This window comes from Chelonoidis abingdonii, chromosome 2, assembly GCF_003597395.2.
Source record: "Chelonoidis abingdonii isolate Lonesome George chromosome 2, CheloAbing_2.0, whole genome shotgun sequence".
In the NCBI taxonomy this organism is placed as follows: domain Eukaryota; kingdom Metazoa; phylum Chordata; order Testudines; family Testudinidae; genus Chelonoidis; species Chelonoidis abingdonii.
Genome location: NC_133770.1, coordinates 283,638,530 through 283,662,394, shown reverse-complemented (window position 1 = coordinate 283,662,394; position 23,865 = coordinate 283,638,530).

Here is a 23,865-nt window from a genome sequence, read left to right as displayed (position 1 = left end):
TACAGTCTTACTGGTGAGATGAGGGATTTCAAAATGTTCTGAAGAGTTCACAGAAGTTGGCAGAAGAACTTCACACTGAAGCTACTTCCCCACCCATTCAAGAATACAATAGTCATCGAAGAAGATGACAGTTTGATTACGGGGCACAGGATAATCCCATGAGACCCCAAACAACAATTCAAAGTTGAATTCCTTAACCAGCTGCAAGATTGTGCAATACAGTCAGCTGAAGAACATTTCATGAAGCTCAAGGAACACAGCAGTATATTTTGGATGTTGTATGATATTCCAAAACTCCTCACTATACTTGAAGAAGACCTACACCAGCAATGCAGGGCACTAGGGACAGTGTTGACACATAATGACATGCATGACATTGATGTGAGTGATTTAGGTGATGAATCGAAAGCCCTTTCAAGATACATTTCAGCAGAATCAACTCCAAAGGCTGTTCTGAAATATATGTGCACAAATAAGATGACCACCCTCTTTCCAAATGCTTTTGTTGCTCTGTGCATATTTCTAACGCAGGGGTCGGTAACCTGTGGCATGCATGCCACCTTTGGCATGCAAGCCGATTTTGCCTGGCTCGCGGCTGCCAGCCAGAGTCCCAGACGCCGACCCCGCTCAGCCCGCTGCCAGCTGAGTGAACAGAATCCCAGTCAGGCAGAGCCTGAGCAGGGCTAGCGACTGGGACCCCAGACTGGTGGCAGGCGCGCCCCCCTGACTCCCCCTTCACCGCGCTTGGGTTCTGCGGCTCCCAGAAGTGTGAGCTGCCGCTGCTGCCCCTCTCGGAGCTCCCGCCCTCCCGCTGCCTCAGCACTCTGCGGGGGAGGGGCTGTGCGTGCACATAGAGCCAGCGTCTGACCGGCATGGGCATGGTAAGGGGAGTCCTGGGGGGCAGTCAGGGAGCAGGGGGAGGGTTGGATGGGTTGGGAGTTCTGGGGATCCTGTCAGGGGGCGGGGAGTGGTTGGGTGGGCGTGGGAGTCCCCGGGGGTCTGTCTGGGGGCGTAGGTGTGGGTAAGGGTTGGGGCAGTCAGGGGACAGGTAGGGGGTAGGGTCCTGGGGGGCAGTTAGGGTGTTGGGGGTCTCAGGAGAGGGCAGTCAGGGGACAAGGAGCAGGGAGGCTTAGGTAGTGGGTGCGGTTCTGGGGGGCAGTCAGAGGACAAAGAGCAGGGGGGGCTCTGACAGGGGCAGTTGGGGTGGGAAGTGGGAGGGAGTGGATGGGGATGAGCAGGACTCTCCCCTCTTTTTTGATTGTTGAAATATGGTAACCATAGGTGAGGGGAAGGCCGGGAGGGCGCATGGGGACTGGCGCTCGCATGCATCCACTGTAGCCTGCAGGAGTCCCTGGCAGGGGAGGGGACGCCAGGCTTCAGCCTAGGCAGGAGGGGGGGGGGCACGGCTGCTCCTTGCTAGCAGTGCTGCCGCCTTTGCAGGGCTGCTGCCCCCCTGCACCGTACCGGCTCCTCCATGGCTGGGGCTCGCTTCTGCCACGAGTGGGAGGCTCTGGCTCTCCGGTGCCTCCGGAAGGTGACTCCTTCCTGCCGAGCTGCTGCAGAGGCCCAAGCCTGGCAAAGCCAGTGAGTAGACTCGGGGCGGAGCCACCGGGGTGGGGTGGGGAGGGCTCGCAGGGCGGCTGTATAGGGAGTTCAGGGGTGAGGAGGGGGGAACCCAGTCTGGGGAGCAGCCCCTGGGCATGACTGGCCCCTGGGGTCTATAAAGGTTTGTTGGGATTTGCCCCTCAATGAACCGATGTGTGTGTATGGGGGGGCAAGGTGGAAGTTTCACCTAGGGCGCAAAATAACCTTGCACCAGCCCTGCCCCAGGGGGTGCGTGCACCCCAGGTTAAGAACCAATGCATTAAACTGATAAGATCTGCATTTTAATTTAATTTTAAATGAAGCTTCTTAAACATTTTAAAAAACTTGTTTACTTTGCATACAACAATAGTTTATAGACTTATAGAGAGAGACCTTCTAAAAACATTAAAATATATTACCAGAATGCAAAACCTTAAATTAGAGTGAATAAATGAAGACTCGGCACACCACTTCTGAAAGGTTGCCAACCCCTATTCTAACACTTCCTCTAACAATTGCCAGTGGGGACCACAGCTTCTCCAGGCTGAAGTTAATAAAAACACATCTACACTCTACAATGACACAGGAGAGGCTGGTTGGCCTTGCAACCATCTCAGTAGAGCATGAGCTGGCCCAGACTGTGGACCTTCAGGAAGCAGTTCAAATCTTTGCAACCAAGAAGGCACAGAAAGGACCACTTTGATTATTCAAACAGATAAAAATGCCAGTGTTTACTATGCAGACAAGAAAAGTTACATTTGCTGTTCAGGCGTTTGAAAGTTAAGTGTTACTTAAAATTTTTAATAAAGTATTTTAAGTTGTTCGTTCTTCTTTATTGGGGTAGGTAGCAGAGCAGTGCCACGAGAGGAGAAGAACAGGAAGAAGGCAGAATTGAGACTTTTCCAAAGTTTTGGCTCAAGTGAGGGGACATGGGGGCGTCATTTGAGCTCCCCACCTCAGGTGCCAAAATGTTGTGGGTTGGCCCTCCCAACCCCACCTAGCTCTACTTATGTGGAGTACAGCCTGGGCACAAATATCAAGTGAATATAGTAAATAGGAATGGATACAAAGTAAGGGTGAATGATAAAAGAGATGATTGCACAAAAACAAAAAAACAGATGAAAATAGCGGATAAAATGCACAAAATATCAGGGTGTGAATGAGAACCCAGATGAAACTCAAATCAGAATAAAAATGATTAAGAAGAAATAAAATGACAGCTGTTAGGGAACAAAATTCAGATGTATAAAGATTTTAAATATGGAACAAAGGTGAAAGGAATTTGAACGAACATGTTTTATTGTCAATTTGACAAAATTACATTAAATCATACAAGGAATCAAAATGATGTTTTGTAAATTATCTTTTAAAAGGAAATTAGCGATCAAGCTTTTATTTATTTAAGTAATAACTAATGTTTCCATGTATTTTTCACATGTTAAAGATATCAATGGGTCATCAGCATATGCTTAAATGTAACATGTTCTTAAGTGCTTTGCTGAACAGACATGGACGTAAGTACAAGTGTAAGTGCACTTCTGAATCTGGGCCATAATGCAGGCATGATCAATAGAACTCAGAGTTATGCACCTCACCATCAAGTAGAATCCAGTAAAATGGGAAACAATGGTGGCATTCAAATTAAAAAGTATGGGGTTACAAGTGGTGCTTGGAAAACCATAAGGATGTGTGATAATGTGAAAGAATTTGTTTTGTTTGCTTTTTTTAATTCTAGAGTTTATTTTGGCTGTCTATAATGGATGGGAAACATTTGCAAATACTGAAATGTCAGAAATAAAACAAAAATGTATATGTAGTAAGATGTGTGAAATGCAAAACCCATATCAGTAGATAAACCCATAACATATTAAGGGGATTAGGTGGGATTAGTTCCAGTGTTACCTGCCATATGAAAATATATGACAACAGGTGCTTTTAAATTACCGTAACAAGGTAAGGCCTCCCCTCGCAGTCAAAAATGTCAGGAACAAAAGAAAATGCTTTTTGATGAGAAGCCATCATGCACTGTGTGAAACTAAGAAGTTCATTGGCAATAAGTATATCACTTTTGTACAGATCAATCTCAGAAGACTTTCCCCCTTACTGTATATTCAATTCCTTTTTTAAAAAAATTCAATTTATTTCATTTCTGCTGAAAAGCCTTCAGTGCAGAAAGCTGCAGTAGTGATGAGTATGCTATGCTCCGTCGTGAGGTTATGCAAGCATTCCCATGAGGCGGGACAATGAGTGAGAGAAAAGTAGAGATAGGCCTGAACCAGAAGCCCAGGTCTGAATTTTGCAGAAGTTTGGATGGGAATTCAGATACGAACATTACCGCTTGCACCCATCTCTAGAGAGAAGTAAAATTAGAAAATATGGTGGCTACCATCTCGGCTGACACTGAGGATTGACCCGGGGATTTCCAGATCTAAAAGCATGAGTTGGAACTAGACTCTGTAATGGAGAACTGGAACAGACCCAAATCCTCTACCCACACATGGACCAACAAAAGCAGAGGTGTAAACATCACTTGGACCTAGCCCTGGTATGGAATGTGTGACCGTGGGAAAAAGGATCTCTTTCGGCTTAAGTTGTACAGAGGTGAAGTCTCTTGTACCAAACCACATCATAATGTTTTCTCTTTATTTCAGGGTATTAAGCTTATGATATTTGATAGGCTGCACTCCAGTCTGATCTCACTAATATTTCCAATATAGGGATCAAAATGTCCTACAGCACTAAGGGGTGGTGCTAGGGTGACCAGATGACCTGATTTTATAGGAACAGTCCCAATTTTTGGGTCTTTTTCTTATATAGGCTTCTATTATCCCCTACCTCTTGTCCCGATTTTTCACATTTTCTATCTGGTCACCCTAGGTGGTGCAGAGCAAACCACCATAGGCGGGCAGCATAGGAGGGATTATCAACACTGTCTAGAGCCTAGCTCCTTATTCATTGCTGCTCTGACTCCTTTCTAAAACAGCGCACAGTGAAAACCACGAAAGGGCTCTCAAGCTATTTAAAAGTATATTCACCAATTCCTAAGCACTATAATAATCCTTGGCTATGAAGTCTATTCTATACTTCACATAGCGCAACGTAGCCCATGATATTTATCCTCACATAGCATAAAGAGACCCTGTCGAATGTGGTTCCTCAGACCCACTCAGGATCAGTCTATGTTTATAAACTGATTTAGGGTGCATTTGGGATCCTTCAGGGTTACATTTATTATATGAAAATATATTTTTGTACTGTCTCAAGCAGATGGGAGTCCAGCACATCAGCATGAGAACAGAGGAGCTCAAGTATGGTGTAAAATAGTTATGTAACATAGCAGGAAAAGTCTTTCTAAGTTTTAATGCTGGTACAGGCTTGCGGCAAGTTAACATAACAGTAATAATGTACTATAAAATATACCAAGCTTTCAACACTAGCTTAGAGATTTATTATTCCATTTCCAGAGAGAATGGATACAGGTGTTTGTTCTTTAAGTTACTAGAGCACATCGGCATAGTTTCAGTGGAGCTATGCTGATTTATACCTGTTGAAGATCTGCACCACTATTTCTTACTATACTTCAAAATATGTATTAATACATATGGTTTGGTTTTGTTATTAACATTTCTGACCATTCCTGTCCTCCTGCATTTATACTGTAAGTTCCTCCCACCACATATATGACTGTACAAGTGGTGAGTGCAGTGTTTCTCTAGCATATGCCAAGCAAAAGCATTTAAATATCTCAGAAACATGAATGCGTATGGTATCTTGGCTGCAAATGAAGGCAAGGGACTTGTCTGATGGCACTGCAGTTTGAAAGGCCTGGCACAGTTTATTTTCATGTGCTCGGAAATGCCACTCCTTCCTCTGCATTCAATTTCTCTGTCTCCAGCTTTATTTAGTCAGATGTTTCTCTTATACATCCAGTAAAATTCAACCACAAAAATGAGTTGTTGCTGTTTATAAATTCAGCATATTGTTATATAATCCAGATGACAGAAAACATGTGAAATGGTGTTAAATACTCAGCTACAACCACAATTCAATCATTTGTAGACAGTTAAAATTGTGTAGTGGCGTCTAGCTTTCCAGAAGAGCTGACTCTCCCAGTGAAAGACCAAATTTGCTCTTAGTCATATAGATGTAGTAAATACAGAATAACACACAAAAATCAGTGGACTCATTCTAAATTTTCACTAGTGTGACAGCAGCATTCAGCCTGAAAGTGTAATGAATGTATACGTATTTATAGCACTGCAGCCTCTGTTGATAACAGTTACCATGTCGATTTGAAAGACCAGTCCAAGAGAGGAAGACTGGAATAGAGAAAATGGTTTTTTTTATGTATTATTAAAAAAACATTAAAAAATACATATTTCCTTTAAAATACAGGCCACCACACAGTATGGATCTGATGTATAAGGAATTAAACTTAATTCTGTCATGAGCAAATTTACAAACTATGAAAAATAGCACTTTTATAGAATTTTTCATTCATAGATCTCAGAGTGTTGGAAAATTCCATAAAGTTTCTGCTGAGCGTGACCAAGGATCTCCTATAGCTTCACTTCAAGATTAATAGTAACAATAGTTGATAACATGTTCTTGTTTGATTGGCCAGTGAGCATAGGCTTTATCAGATCTGACCACTGGTCAGTCTTGTTGGATAGTCTGACTCCAGTTGTGGCAAACACTCTCAGGAAAGCAAACTGTTTTCCTCCTTATAATATTCCTCCTCTGTTGTACTGGGGAACTGCGGAAGCTTCCTTCGTAAACCTTCTAGATCATTAGTTTACACCTAAAGCATGAGATTTGGTTACTCAATTTAGAATGCTTAACAATAAATATTATTGTTTGGAAAATTAGATGGCCTATTTAAAATCCAGCTGTAGCATTTGATCAATGTTTTTCTATGATTGTACATTCCACAGACTGACTAGAAGCAGCACAGTAGTAAGACTATATCCACTGGCAGGTTCAGCTCCTATTCAGATTACTTGTTATCTACTCTCTGGGGTCAGGTGATAAATCACCCCAAAATGAGCAAGGAGGAGCAGGGACATGACCTTCCCAATCCTGCATTAGCCCACTGAGCCAGCTGAACACAAAGCAAGAGGCCTGTTACACCACCCAATGGAAAGTTTGAAGATGCATGCTGTCCGAAATACAAATGTTGATGACTGGATTTAGGAAGTCATTGGTAGTCCATAACAACAACAACATCATCATCATTCAGACACCTAATTTATGATCAATGCTACATATTTTGATGTGCCAGTAGACGGCACTCTTTGCATTAACCAGCCATGTACACCTATATGTAACCTTTCTACCAGGTATTGTTGGCAGCAAAAATTTTCTATTAAAATTAACAAACACCACCAACTTAATCCCCCATCCAGAAATCTGGGGAAAGTAAATACCTCCCTGGGGTGCTCTATTTCCCCACTTGTGAGCACTGAGTCTGTGAATATAATAAAGAGACGCTTTATTAGAGGGAAAGGAAATGCAGCATCCATTTGGGAGAAAAAAAGCAACAATATATATAACTGAATAATAAGTAAAATACCCCACTCTCATGGTATCTTTGGCAGGAGTACCTTACCTCAATTCCCCACCCACTGGTGTGAGCATCCATTAAACAAGTTAAGACACCACTTTCCTCATTCCCCCTCTGACACGCCACTCATAGTTTTGGCACCCATGATAAGTGTAGTCCCAGAACCTGGGAGTGTACTCAGACAGGGTTGTCTCTAGCTTCTAGAGGGGATGTGTGGCCAGCTCCACCACCTATAGTGATTTCAGCTTTATTGGTGCTAGGTGGGAAGGGGCCTCCCCAGAATTCATGCAGCACTGCTACTGCCCTCTAGAGCTTCAGCGAAGAGCTGCCTTGGCAGTGCTTCTCTGCTAAGTCATCTCTATACCATATCTTCTCAAAGTCTCTAGTGAAGAGGGATCAGTGGCATAAGACCCCCAAGCAGAATCCTTGTCACCAGAGTTTCAGCCCTTGCCACAAGATCGGAGCCCCTTTCTCCTGTCAGTTCAGTCTCACTACCCTATGCAGTCAGAGTTTGTGTGATGACTCCTCAAAGAGTCACTTGGTGGATTTCTGGACAGAAAGCTTAAACTCGCTCTGTAGCCATATTTTCCCCTGTTCATGAAGAGATAGTGGCACAGCGCTTCTTCCCTCATTGAGTTCCCTAATGTTCAGAGCTTCAGGCCACAGGGCTTACATATAAATGGACTTGTCTCTTTCATACAGCACTCCCATAATAACCAGAAGGGATTATACCTTCTGTGCAGCTGCACTGCTGCTTATTCAGGGCTATGGCTAAATGCTGAATCTCTAGTCCTTAGTGAGTTTTGCAGCTGAAAAAAAGAGCAAGCAACATCAACACAACAAAGTAATAGAAGAAAGGGAGCAGCAAGCTATTACTGTACATGAAGCATTAGCAAAGTGTATGGTCCGTCTGGCCATTGAAGCTCCTATGCAGAGGTAAGAGTCCTCAGAAATACTGCATCAGCTACTTTAATTTCATTCTCCCACCCCTATCACATTTCCTTCTTTATGTCGCCCCCTCATATACCTGGAACACCTTTATCCTACAAAGGGGTCTCTACGCTAGGTCACATAGACCAATGTGGCGGGCAGCACTACCCTCCATCTTCTTTACAGGTTGCCACATTGGGGAAAAATGAGAAGTGGCAATGCCCAAATCCAGTGGCTCTAACACTACACAGGTGGCACAGAATGGATGCAGCCATTAGCCCTGAAACCTGTGCTCCGGTTCTGGGTTGGGAGGGGGAATTCCATCTCCCTAGCCTACTCAGATGTCACCCTTGTAAAGCCTAAATTCTTTGGCTATATGCAAGTCGAGTGATTTCAGCCTACAAGCATATCAGGAGACAGATTTGTCTGAGGCTACATATACTCTTGGAGCGAGGGGTGTGATTCTCAGCTCAAGCTGACCTACTCCTGCTGGCTCTCCTCAAGCTAGTGCACTAAAAATGGTAGTGTAGCTGTGATAGTATGGGCAGGGGTGATGTAGCCTGACAGTGGTGGCTGAACAGACCTTCTCTTTATGTCAATCACCATTTTATATGCACAGATTACTGTAGTATCTAAGCACCGTTCTATGTCTTTGCTAAGTCACTGGCAATTCCCCATAAGTTATATCCTAAGAAATTTCCTCACCAGGCACAAATTTGATACTAGCCCATTGCCAGTAACAAGTCATAAACCAGATAATTCACATGTGAGCTACAAAGGTTCAGATATGCACATATATTCTGAAATCTAGAAGTCTGCCAAGTTTTTTAGGTGGGACACTTTGTCAAACTGCCCACTCTTTTTTCCCCAGCCAGTGCTGGTGGGGGGAATGAAGGAATAATTAAACCTTATTTTGGATAAATGCATTGTCCAAAAGTGCTTTGTGAATCAGGGCAACTATTGCTTGAATAGGAAGGGGTCAGGTATTTTTAAAAAATTCTTATGATGGATAATTCCCTCCCCCCACTGCAAATTATGAGTTAATCTTTGGGTAAATAACAATATCATATATATGAAAAGGACCTTTTAAAGTATAAAATTAGGGACCTATGTGACTCGCTGTCACGAGTTCCATAGTTACGAGCTCTATTTTATCTTTCTCAGCGAAATATGACAATGTAGAGCTCTGTTTCACCAGTTAGTCATATCCAGCTGCTATGAAAATAATATGTTTGATATAATTCATTTGACATTTGATGGGTTTAAGGCTTCTCTGACAAGATATAATCAACTCATTATGGGGAAACAGAAGCCTTCCTTGTTACAAATCAATTATTCTTAGTCATGATTGAATTACTGTATGTTCAGTGAAACTGGGATGGCTGAGCTTCTAGTACAAGCGGATGTTTTATCCTCAGGCCCCAGTGATAAAGCCAATATTTTTACTATTAGATGCACTGATTAACGGCTGGCATTACTTTCCTAAACCAACAAATTAGGTTGTCCATCTCCCTCCGCCCATATTCTATGTTTGTAAATTATAAAAGATTCCATACTTCCTTCTCATGCTTAGGCATTGAATCAACAACTCGGTTAACATGCCTTTGATATTTTAATTTCCTTCAGATTCATTTTTTTATAATAAAATACCATACGTGGGCATTACATCCAGGCAAGACTAGCTGCACTGCTGGGGTTTTGGCATTATCTGTTTTAAATCAGTACCCGTGACAAATAATTTTGGTGCTGTTATTAAATCTTTTGTGTGCTCAGTTCAGTACCATTAAATTAAAGGAACAGCCCTCAGTTGTGCCATCACACAATTAAAAATAAATTACCACTGACAGTTATCGGGAAGTGACCATCCAGAAAGGTTGAAATATGCTGAGCAAGCTCTGGGTCATGAATACAACATAGGATGTTTACAAGGCACAATCCCGCAAGCCCTTCATCAGATAAATTCCCCCTTGATTCCAAAACAAGCTGCACATGCAGAGAGGTTTGTAGAATTTGGCCTTTTGCTGATTTTATAGCCTGTAAAAAGAGATCAAAATAATGTTTCATGGTGCAGACAGAAAAGGAAACAATAATAAGTATAATATGACAAACTTAGGACAGGGCCTAAAATGCAAGGTGAAATCATGTGAATGCTATAGAGCGACCAGAAAGACACAATTCAAAGGACCTTTCACGTTTACAGCAATATTCAATAGGCAACTGAAAGAAAAGCACTAGAACTCTATGAAAAAAGGCACAGAGTTAGCCAGTAGCTATTGACTATTTCTCTAGATTTGCAGATATTCTACTTCTCACTGGACCAACAAATTATTTCTTTAGATCAGGGGCAGCAACTAGGGGATAAGGAAGATTCCGGGTAGAAGCTCTCCAATGAAGGGAGGAGAGAGATAGAGTAGCCTCTGGGATAATACTGTTTTCTTTGTTCTAATTTAGTTCCTTGTTCAGTGTAAGAAAAAAATAAATATTTCAGAATGGTTCAGTACAAATAAACTCATCCTACATCTTGTTAATTCCTCATATAACATTCCTTCCTCTGCACTATACAGTATCATATTGGACTTACAAAGAATGCAATTCACCATGACCCAGAGGGATTTCAGAATTAGCCTCCAGTGAGCACAATCCACTAAAGTATAATAAAGGCTCAAGGGAAAGTTTGCAAGAACTTCCAAGACTCCTACTGAGAACAGATGGGAAACTAATCCATTCTCATGAGTATCTGCTACTTTTCAAAGGACCCTTGGCAAGAGTCAGAATAATCTCCTGTCACCTTAGGTGGCTTTGGAGACCCCAGAATCTAAAGTTTTCCTCATTCAGATATTTCTCAGTCTACACTTGCTTTTGAAGTCAATGGTGCTTTGGGATTTTCAGCAACATCCCTGAGGAACAGCATCATGTCCACAAACCATCCTTTCCACCTCTTCAGTATTTTTCTTTGAGTTTCCTGCAGTCTTGAGTCAAACTTTTCAAACTTCTGAGCTATTCGTATACTTTTTTTCGGTGAGGGCCCATTATGGTAGCCATCCATACCAAGTTCTGCCATGGTTTGATTGATTAGATTTATTTTTCCAGAGGTGTGTGAAATTAAAAGGCAAAGACCCAACTCCTAAGGTTAAGATGCAGACTAATTAGCATGACATAGTATCCCTGCTCTCTACTGAGTGGATTCATACCTGTGCAAGTATCTGAAAACATATGGCCGCAGCCTATGAAGAATATTAACTCTACTATCAACATAAGCAACATTGATACTTTTAGCTCAGGTGGTAGAGTGGCCAGTAAGATCTTGGCTTCTATATCCAATGTTGCATGTTTTTGGCTTAAATGAGGACTGTGGTGTCCATGCTTTGTGGCCACATAAGTTACAATTTGGCACCTGATTGCTGAATTTGAACTTTTATGGAACCTCAGATGCTTGGATAGAATTTTTGGTTAGTTGAGTGGACCCTATGATGATGTGATGTATGGGACACTATATTGCCCCTTATGGATGTAAAATCAAAGTTGCTCAAGTGGTATGTGGGAGATCATGTTGCTCTGTGGCGTGTAGTAGCCAGAGGACATAACCGTTAATACTAGTATGGTTAGCCAAGAGTTTCCATTAAGCCAGGTGGCAAGAGTTTGTGTTTATGCAGCAGAAATTCCTAGCTCTACATGTCTGTGGTTATCTGTCACTCATAGTCTTCATTATTTCACGCTACTGATTTTTCCCTCTGAACTAGAAGAGGATTTGGGAAAAAAAATATCTGTGGATTATTTATGGTGTGGCAAGGTTGGTTTATATCTTAAAAGAAGGTACTATAAAAATCAAATATTATAGAATATCAAAAACATCAAATAAAATGAGGATGTGTCAAAGTAGCATGCAACCCCCCACAGAAACTCTACCCGCCTCCAAACCCCCAGTCCCCCCCCACATTCTACCATGCATCCCTTTCCTGTATATGTTCATCCTATGATAAAAGGTAATGCTGTTCTGAACCTATCAGAGCAGATGAAATAATCACTTCAAGCAAATAAATACAATCTTGATAGCAAATGCTGTAAATAGAACCCCTTGCATTTAAAATATCAGATAAGGGTTAGATTTGCTACATTGCAATTGTCTGTTTTGAAGTCATTCACAGCAAGAACAGCTGCCCAGTGTAACCCCTTTTGTTACCATGGAAATAGAAGTGACCAATTTAGTGTAAGGGTAGCCAATCAGGCTGGATCAATCTGTGTGCATTTCATAAGAGGATGTTTTCTCTGCTCTGTGACTGTCAGAAAAATTAATGTTTATCTGGCAATTACTGAAAAAGTAGGGGGGAGGGAGACCAAGTGCTTTAAAATGATTGGAAACCAGGATTTATACTAGACTGATTATTTTTCAAGGATCGAACCATAATATTCTATTTTTTTTAAAAAAAGACCAAAGATAACAAACAAAGCAAAAACAACACTGGTAAATTGGTATAGCTTTTTAACTGCTCCTTGATAAAATCCATCGGATGGACAACATGATGCTAATAGTAGAGCTATTTCCTCTTATCAGCAATAAAGAAAATGATTATAGAACAGTTTACAGAACCAATACGATAATTTAAACAATCATTATATTACAAATGATGTTTCAACTGTACTTAGTAATTGTAGAATGATTAATTTTGTGCCTTTGGATCAAAATAATCTTTGGTTTTCCTATCTCATACACTTGTTGATTTTCTCTTTATTTATGAAAAAGTAATTTAGAATCATCTTATGCCTTCATTTTTTCTTCTCCTGAATTAAGTGCCCCTTACAGGGCTAGTCACAGAATACATACTTCTCAGCATGGATATATGTAGTAGAAGCTAGCCCATAAACTTGCAGTTTAGCAGGGGAAAAAACAGAAATGACCATTGTGAACATCTCATCTGACTTCCTGTAAAACATAGAATTTCACCTAGTTACCCCAGTATTGAGCCCAATAACTGGTTTATGGCTAAAGCATATCTACCAGAAAGGCATCCAGTCTTGGTTTGAAGACCTCAAGAGATGGAGAATCACTTACTAGTTTGTTCCAGTGGTTAATCGCCCTCCCTGTTACAACATTTGTGCATCATTTCTCATGTGAATTTCTCTGCCTTTCTCTAATAGATTTAAGAGCCCTTCAGTAATTGGCACTTTCTCCTCCTGAAGGTCCTTATAGAAAATTTTTACCCTCCAAGATTTAAACGTTTGTGGTTTTTTTTAAGAAAAAAAGTTCGCTCCCTAGTTGTGACCATGACTGGAAAAGAATGTTTTATAAACCCCATGCCACCAAAAGGTGTTATTTCAGTCATTCCAGCCTGACTGGGAACAGAAAGGGCCAGAAGTCTCATGAGACTTGATAATCTCAAGAGACCTCCTGAAGTCCTTGCTCAGGCTGATTGCACGTATAGTATTCAGGATAGGAGGTGGCAGTTTTTATCCCAGTACTGTACGTATAAGCGCTCTTAATAGTTCAGGTAAGCATCCAAACAGTACTCTGAGCATTTTGCTATTAACTCAACATTATTATTACCTAAAGATTCCTGATCTTATCCTGCCCTAGCTCTTACACTCTGCCCATCGTGATTGTATCTGTCCGTTTTCTAGTAGGACATTAAACAATATGCTACAATCTGCCATGTGTGGGACTTTCCTTCTTTCTCTCTTTCACTCCCTGAGGAGGAAAATTACATATGGATTTGTGTGTGTTTTTATTGGTGGAGGCAGGTCAAAATGCACTGTGCACTTGGAAGCTGTATGGTTTGTGGTTGGTACTGCAGGAGTTCATTCCTCAACTTTGGACCAGCCACTGAGAAGACTCTACAGGCAGACCCCTGAGCCCATACAGAACCCCATTTAAGTCAGCTAGGGTTCTGTCCAGGCACAGAGATCTAGCCACGTCACGGTTCTTACAAGATTTGGACCTTACATTTAGGTGGATCCCTGCAGCTGTGTGATGCCCCATTGCCAAAAATAGGGCTTGCAGATTACCAGCATTCCAGTCACTGTGGCCATTTCATAGGATCAGGACCCTAAGTGGTCATTTAAAAACAATAACAAGACCAAGGGCCTGCTCCTGCTGTCATTGAAACCAATAAGAATTGTGCTGTCACTGCCACAAGGGAGCAGGGTCGGATTGTAGAGCGATGAATTTGTTTGTGGGAATGTTTATTCACAGTACATCACTTACTTACCTTTTGTTAAAAAAATATAGCATTTCACAGACCATTATCTATATTCATGTGGGTTAAGGCACTTTGGTATCTAATCTCTCTCTCTGATAGATAACTGTTTTAAAATACTGCTCTGAGGGACTGGCTTATGAGATGCACATATTGTTTCCTAGACAGTCCAAGTAGAACAGTAATTAAGTAAATCCTTCTTCAACCCAGTTCAATAATGGCTAATAAATGCTTGAAAATCAGCCAAAACATTACTGTAACATGGAGATATACCTATCTCATAGAACTGGAAGGTACCCTGAAAGGTCATTGAGTCCAGCCCCCTGCCTTCACTAGCAGGACCAAATATTGATTTTGACCCAGATCCCTAGGTGGCCCCCTCAAGGATTGAGCTCACAACTCTGGGTTTAGCAGGTCAATGCTCAAACCCCTGGGCTATCCCTCCTGAATAACTATGTCTAAATAATTCCATGTGGGGACACACATTCCAAAATAAAATAGTCTTTTTTAAAATTAGCTCAATCTTTGGCACTGGATTAAGATAAACCAGATAAGGGCACTCTGATTCCAGAATAAGAGAGTCCACACCTGGAGTTATTAGTAAATAAAGATACCAAATACAATTTTGTTTCCTGCTCCTCCAACAGTCCATAGGACATCAGGATACAGGCAACATGGTTGTAATCACAGTCTAGCTTTCTTTAACACATTTCTCCAACAGATGGTTGCATTTCCTCCCTCTCTTATTTGGGTAGCACACTATGACTTACATCAGCAATAATCCCTACTGGGATATGAGAGGCTTCCCCCTTTAAAAGTTTTGTTTGTTGATTGAAAGGGGCAGAGGGTGGCTAGCTTATTGGGAAAGCCATGTATGGAAACCTGCATAGTCCCTGGGCAACTTGACAAGAGAATTCCATTTGCTTATAGAGTTATTTTAAATCTATATGTTTCCCTACTCTCCTTAGAAACCAAAATGAAAATGAATGGAAACATCTATTTCTTTTTAAAATTTTGGGCACAAATTGGACGATCCCCAAAATGAAGCACTATTGTTACTATGACTTGTATATTTTGTTGAAGTGTCAAAGGACCTCAGTCAGGGATCAGGGCCCCATTGTGCTTTATACAATAGATAGTAACATAAAGATAGTCCCTGCTATAGAGAGCCATAAATAGTACAGACCAGCTTCTCCACAAAGCCGTGCCAATACCCCTTAGCCCTAACATGAAACAGCCTTGCTCTTTCAGACTTCTCTGAAACAGGCTGCCTATCTGGGACCATATGATGGTTTGCCATATGGCAAATATTTGAGTCCCTAATGAACAATACCACACAATTAATTACAAGAACAACTTACTTCATAGATTATAATAATAGATAGTAATTATAATATAAGGGACCATTATGATCATCTAGTCTGACCTTCTGCATCACTCAGGCCATAGAATTTCTTTGAACTAAAGTCTTTTCTGAACTAATGCATAAACAAACCAAGGAAATGTGGTCTAGATGAAACTACTATAAGATGAGTACATAACTGGTTGGAAGACCTTATTCAAAAAGTAGTTGTCAATGGTTTGCTGTCGAACTGGGAGGAAGTATCTAGTGGAGTCCAACAGGGGTCTGCCCTGGGTCCAGTAGTATATCAACATTTTCCTTAATAACATAGATACTGGGATGAAGAGTGTGCACAGAAAATTTGCAGATGACAACACACTCGGAGGGATTGCAGGCACTTTGGAGGGCAGGATTAGAATTCAAAATGTCCTTGACAAATTGGAGACTCGGTCTGAAATCAATAAGATGAAATTCAGTTAAGACAAGTGCCAAAGTACTACACTTAGGAAGAGAAATCAAATGCACAACTACAGAATGGGGGATAACTGGCATGGCAGCACTACTGCAGAAAAGGATTTGAGGATTAGAAATTGAATATGAGTCAACAATGTGATGCAGCTGTGAAAAAGACTAATATTGTACTGGTGTGTACTAACAGGACTGTCAAATATAAGACATTGGAGGTAACTGTCACTGGTGAGGTCTCAGCTAGAGTATTTGTCCTGTTCTGAGTGCCACACTTTGAGAAAGATATGTACAAATTGGAGAGAGTCCAAAAGATACCAACAAAAGATAAAAGATGTAGAAAACATGACGTATGAAGAAAGGCTACAATAACTGGGCATGTTGGGACAAAAATAGACTGAATGGGACCTGAAAACAGTCTTCAAATATGTTAAGGGCTGTTATAAAGAGAATGGTGATCAGTTGTTCTCCATGTCCACTGAAGGTAGGACAAGAAGTAATGGGCTTAATCTGCAGCAAGAGACTTAGGTTAGATATTAGGAAAAACTTTCTAACTCTAAAGACAGTTAAGCATTGGAATAAGTTTCTACGGGAGGTTGTGGAATCCCCATCATTGGAGGCTTTTAGAAATGGTTTAGAAAAACATCTGTTATGGATGTGCAGGACTAGATGGCATCTTCAGGTCCTTCCAGCCCTACATTTCTATGATATCCTTTAGGAAAACATCCACTCTTGAGTCTTGATTTAAAAATGTCCAGTGATGGAGAATCCACAACAACCTTTATAAGTTGTTCCAGTGGTTAATTACCCTTACTGTTAAAAATTTGCATCTTATTCCTAGCTAAATTTGCCCAGCTTCAACTTCCAGCTATTGGATCATGCTATACCTTTCTCTGGTTGATTGAAGAACCCTCTAGTATCAAATTTCTGTGCCCCATGTAGGTACTTATAGACTTAAACTGTTATTGCGCCTTATGCTAAAGCACTTCCAGTTACCTTAAAAATCAAATTTAAAATTCAAAGTTAACTCAGTCTACAAAGTTTCTATTTAGTTAAAAGAAATCATTGAAAACATACGTCTCAAATTAAGACTTAAATAATGGCTATTCCTGATATCAAAAGACAATGGAGCAAATTCAGCCCTGGTACTGAATCACAGAAATGTAGGACTGGAAGGGATCTCAATAGGTCTTTTAGTCCTGTCCCCTGCATTCAAGGCAGGACTGAGTAATAACTAGACATCCCTGAGAGGTGTTTGTCTAACCTGCTCTTAAAAACCTTCAGTGACCAAAATTCCACCACCTCTCTGGGCAATTTGATCCAGTGCTTAACTACCCTGACAATTAGGAATTTTTTCCTAATGTCCAACCTAAACCTCCCTTGCAGCAATTTAAGCCCACTGCTTCTTGTTTTATCCTTAGTGGTTAAGAAGAACAATTTTTCACCCTCCATCTTTTAACAAAGCTTTTATGTACTTGAAAACTGTTATCATGTCTTCCCTCGGTCTTCTCTTCTCCAGACTAAACAAACCCAATTTTTTCATTTTTATAAGTGGGAACAACTTCCACTGAAGCTGATGTGAGATGGATGTGCATGACATCCACCCACTGAAGGGGCATTTCTGAAGTAAACATACACGGAGACCTGCTGGTAACTCTTCTAATATGGTAAAGTCATGGATGAAACTGGTTGGAAAAATAGGTGTGGGGATCACTTTACATTGAAAAAACAAAATTTTTGGCCCAAAGATTTTTGACAAAAAGCTGAAAGTTTTCAAGGAAAGCAGACTCTTTCCACAAACATTTAGATTTAATTGAAAACCCAATTTTCCACTGAAAGAAAAGATGACGAAAAGTTGTCACAACCAGCCCTAGTCATCGTTGACTGAGAAGCTTTATGGTAATAACATAGTTATGGTGCTGTCTAGTTCCAAAGTAAAGATAATATCACAGGAATGGTTCTGCTTACTGGTACTATGGTGCCTCACAATGAGGCAAGAGCAGCTTAGCACAAGACCTAAGTGGGGTGAGAAGAAAGTTAGTCCCCAGATTCTGGCAGGGCCGCCCAGAGGAATCAGGGGTCCTGGGGTCTTCGGCAGTAGGGGGCCCCCGCTTCAGCAGTAATTTGGCGGTGGGGGGGGGTCCTTCCGCTCCAGAATCTGCCACCAAAGTGCCCTGAAGACCCACGGCGGGGGCCCCCCGCCACCGAATTACTGCCAAAGACCCAGTACTTCGGCCATGGGTCCCGCTTTGGTGACAATTCAGCGGCGGGGGGTCCTTCCGCCCCAAGGCTGAAGACCCAGAGTGGAAGACACTCTGGGGGCCCAGGCCCCTCGAGAGTTTTCCAGGGTCCCCGGAGCGAGTGAAGGACTCCACTCCAGGGGCCCTGAAAAACTCTCGTAGGGGCCCCTGCGCAGCCCAGGGCCTGGGCAAATTGCCCCACTTGCCCCCGCCGGGTGGCCCTGGATTCTGGGGCTGTCCAAGGACTTGTTTAGAGCACCTAAAGCAGCTTAAGGGCTTCTCTGGCTATGCCTGGCAACCCACTGGGTCATTCCAGTCACCAGGAATAAATAGAGTGCAGCAATGCTTTGCTTACAGACCCCTTTCCCCCAGCCGTGCCTGTTTGTGTCAGGGAAGATCTTACCTCTTTGCCAGTAGAATTTCCAGGAGGTCAGATCCACTGGCTTTATGGCCTCTTTGCACTGTTGTCAGGCGTGTGTGTGTGTGTGCGTGCGTGCATGTATGAATTCTAAGTAGGGCTGTCAATTAATCACAGTTAACTCACACAATTAACTCAAAAAAATGAATTGCGATTAAAAAAATAATCACGATTAATCAGTTTAGTCTCACTGTTAAACAATAGAATACCAAATGAAATTTATTAAATATTTTGGATGTTTTTCTATGTTTTCAAATATATTGATTTTAATTACAACACAGAATACAAAGTGTACAGTGCTCTCTTTATATCATTATTTATTACAAATATTTGCACTGTAAAAATTATAAAGAAAAGAAATTGCATTTTTCAATTCACCTCAGATAAGTACTGTGGTGAAATCTCTTTATTGTGAAAATGCAACTTACAAATGTAGATTTTTTTTTTGTTACATAACTGAACTCAAAACCAAAACAATGTAAAACTTTACAGCCTACAAGTCCACTCAATCCTACTTGTTGTTCAGCCACACGAAGAAACACAAGTTTGTTTACATTTACAGGAGATAATGCTGCCCACTTCTTATTTACAATGTCACCAGAAGGTAAGAGCAGACATTCACATGGCACTTTTGTAGCAGGCATTGCAAGGTATTTACCTGCCAGATATGCCAAACATTCGTATGCCACTTCATGCCTTGGCCACCATTCCAGAAGACATGCTTCCATGCTGATGATGCTCGTTAAAAAAATAAGGTGTTAATGACATTAGTGATTGAACTCCTTAAGGGAGAATTGTATGTCTCCTGCTCTGTTTTACCTGTATTCTGCCACATATTTCATGTTATAGCAGTCTCGGACGATGATCCAGCACATGTTGTTCATTTTAAGAACACTTTCACTGCAAATTTGGCAAAATGCAAAGAAGAAATCAATGCGAGAGTTCTAAAGATAGCTGCAGCGCTCGACCCAAGGTTTAAGAATCTGAAATACTTTTCAAACTCTGAGAAGGACGAGGCATGGTGCATGCTTCCAAAAGTCTTAAAAGACAAATGCTCTGATGCAGAAACTACAGAACCTGAACCACCAAAAAGAAAATCAACCTTCTGCAGGTGGCTTCTAACTGAGATGATGAAAATGAATATGCATCAATCTGCACTGATTTGGATCGTTATCAAGCAGAACCTGTCATCATCATGGATGCATGGCCTCTGGAATGGTGGTTGAAGCATGAAGAGACATGAATCTTTAGAGCATCTGGCAAGAAATATCTTGCAATGCTGGCTATAACAGTGCCATGCGAATTCCTGCTCATTTACAATGTCACCTGAAAGTGAGAAGTGGGCAGCATTATCTCCTGCAAATGTAAACAAAATTGTTTGTCTGAGCAATTGGCTGAACAAGAAATAGGACTGAGTGGCCTTGCAGGCTCTAAACTATTACATTGTTTTATTTTTTAATGCGAGGTTGTTGTTTTTTTTTTTTTTTTACATAATTCTACATTTGTAAGTTCAACTTTCATGATAAAGAGATTGCACTACAGTACTTGTATTAGGTGCACTGAAAAATACTATTTCTTTTATTTTTTACAGTGCAAATGTTTGTAATAAAAAATAAATATAAAATGAACACTGTACAATTTGTATTGTATGTTGTAATTGAAATCAACATATTTGGAAATGTAGAAAACACCCCAAAAATTTAAATACATGGTATTGTATTATTGTTCAACAGATTAAGTTTTTAAATTGTGTGATTAATCACAATTAATTTTTGTAATCACTTGACAGCCCTAATTCCAAGCTAGGTTAAATCAATATTAGTCACCTTCTACATGGCTTGTGAGACAAGAAAACATGTTTGTGTTCTCTATCAAGAATTTTACAGCTGAAAAAAATGTAGTATGCCATCCAGAAGGAAGTGAATGGACAAAGGACATTCCTACACTATGGGTTCAGTATGAATAATACTTAAGACACAGAGAGAAATATTTCATCTACCCAACATGACTTAACAATGAAATATACATTATTGAGCTTATCCTTTCAATGAAGTCTATTTTCTCTGCACACTCGTTGGTTTTCAGTAACCCCTGCTTTAGAATGACAAGCTGCATGAGGATCCATCTCACCTTTGATAACACACAAAGATTTCTTTCTTGAGAAAGATATTTGATTTTCTACTGTTAATGAAAAATTAACATTTTAATTCTTCCAAATATTAATGAACATGTAGTAGCATTGACACTTACCAGATGCCTAGCATTATAGGAAAAATAGCATCATCCATCCCTGTTTGGTATTTATAAAGTGATAATAGTCTATAAACATATCACTTTGATTAAAAAGGTACATTGTGGGATAGGTAAGTAACACACTGTACAACCAGGAGAAAACATTTTTTAGGAGAATATTGCCAGCATTTTTGGAGTTAATTTTCTGCATTTTCCAGAAATATTCTGCTGTGTGCTTGCCGTGTGACAAGGCAAATAGCTGCTTATTGATCCAGGAGTCTCATTACAAGTTGTACATTGTGAACTTAGCATCATCGGTCATGCCATTAGTGTAATCATGTTATTTCATTTGAGATACCGCCACTTTGCATTACAGTATATTGGCTCACTTAAAAAGTAATGAAGATTTTCAATGAGGGGAAACATTTGTTACTTTTGGAGCATGTATATGATCTTGTCATGGCTTTAAAAGTTACAGTGAAGGGCCAAGATCTGTTCTGATTACCACTCTGTGCAACTGCATTGAAGTCAATGTGGTGGAGTGGGTTGCTGGCCAGCACAGTATACAGCCTTATGTGGTTTTAAATAAACATAAGCCATTTTATCCAGTTAGGTAAGACAGATTTCCCTAGAGGACAGTAGTCAAACAGACACAAAAGTAATTCTTTGAGAGTGGCTACACCAGTGGATCTCAACCTTTCTAGACTACTGTACCTCTTTCGGGAGTCTGATATGTCTTGTTCAAATTGTCAAGTTTCACCTCACTAAAAACTACTTCCTTACAAAACCAGACATAAAAATACAAAAGTGTCACAGAATACTGTTACTAAAAATTGCTTACTTTCTCATTTTTACCATATAATTATAAAATAAATTGATTAATAAAATCAATGTTGTACTTACATTTCAGAGCAGTATAAATAAGTCATTGTCTGTATTAAATTTTAGTTTATACTGACATTTCTAGTGCTTTTTATATAGCCTTTTGTAAAACTAGGCAAACATCTAGAGAAGTTGATGAATCCCATGGAAGACCTCTGTGTACCTCTGATTGAGAACCGCTGGTTACACCACTCATTTTTCTCCCTGTATCATTGTGTTATGTCAGGCACTGGTGTCTTTTTAGTGTGATGACGGACAGAATTTCAGTGGTGGAGGAATGGTTGTTCATCTGCAAAGTACTTTAGGATCCTCAGGATAAAAGGTGCTATATAAACACAAAGGTTATATTTATAAAATTTCCTCTATAGGGGATTTCCTCTTCTTTTCCCATCTCATATGGCTCCATTTTATGGGGACCTTTGTTGTCTGAGGTCAGCAGGACAGGACTTCCTTTGGAGTCCAACAACACTGGTCCTCTACTTGGGCACAGAAATCACAGAAAGCACCTTCTCCAATGAAAAATCGGCACCTGGGACCTATATAACCCATAGCTGGTGGAGGCTCCTGATTCTAATGTGAAAAACAAACCTGAATTTGACTATGCACTGCAGTAGCCACTACTGTACAAGTGCATTGACTAGTGTTCTGTTACTTCTGCCTGGTCTTAGGCAAAACTGCCATAATAGAGGAAAGATCAGTGGGCCTCCCCTGGCCTCCTCTCAGAACAGATCCAGATATTAAACCTTCTTCCACTTCTTGGAGAAGTGGATAGGGGTTACCCCAGTTCCATTCCCTCCTAATCTTGCAGTGAGGGCAGGAAAGGGGAGGAGACTTTTTCTTCTTTTGATCACAGGGAAAGAGAGAAGACCTCTTTTTCCACTCCTTGCAGTAGGGATGGAAAAGATGGGAAGGAGAGGTTTAAAGGGTTAAAGAGTTGAGGATACACCAACAGGATTCTGGGACCTTTCAAACAAGCTACCCTATCCTGTCAAGCATGGACTGAGTATGTGGTCTCTTGGCTTTAGGAGGGAGATGCTGAGCCCAGTAACATAACCCAGATCATTTGCACTGCAATAGGGGATGCAAAAATTACCATGGTAGATCAGACTAGTAGTCCACCTACTTCATCCAGTATCCTGTATGACACCAGAGGTTAAGAAATAAATGGAAGAAAACCCATAATAGATAATTATTAAATAACATGCCAATTGCAAAGCATCCTTCTAACCTCAGGCAATTCATGGTTGGGTTATACCCTGAGGCATGAGGGTTTATATCCCTAATTTTTTTTATCATTTTTAATGTAACCAAAAATGTTCTTCTGCAAAGAAATGTCCAAGCTTTCTCAGAATTCTGTTTGGGGCCAATCATCCTTCCACTAAAATAAAAACTTTTGAAAAAAAAATGTCATGAGTCTCATAAATAACATACAACAGACTTTTTAAAGCCATAAGATGATGAAATGGCATCCTGGATCTGGCATCTGTAACGGTATTTTATGCAAATCCTTGGCTATTTCATGATTGCAACTAAACTTCACACCATGGCAACTCAGAACCTCTCAGAGGTAATGGGAACAGAACTAATTCTGTTGCCAAAGACAGATAATGATGAGGAGACTCCCTTAGCTAGCAGCAATAAAAGAAAGCTATTGAAGGGAGCTATTTTTTCCAGTAGAAGGGTCTGGTAAACGTATGTGCTAACCAGTTCATTCCGGTAGACACAAGTCAGTTAGAACCATTTGAAATATTGGCAAGGAAATGCAAAATACTAATATGATCATATTCCTTCCCTGTTCAAGTTTGGTCCCAGTTTTACAATTTTCCCGTCAGAATGGTCTCATTTTACAACAAAATGGTCTTCACTGTGAAAACAAGAGGCGTGCCATTGTTTTACCCATTTTCACTGGTCAGCTTTGTTGTCCTGAAGACACAATTTGTCAGGTACACAGTAACAAGCAAAGCAAAACTGGGAACATTTCACACAGTCACACAAAGTTTCCTCCATTCCACACAGCC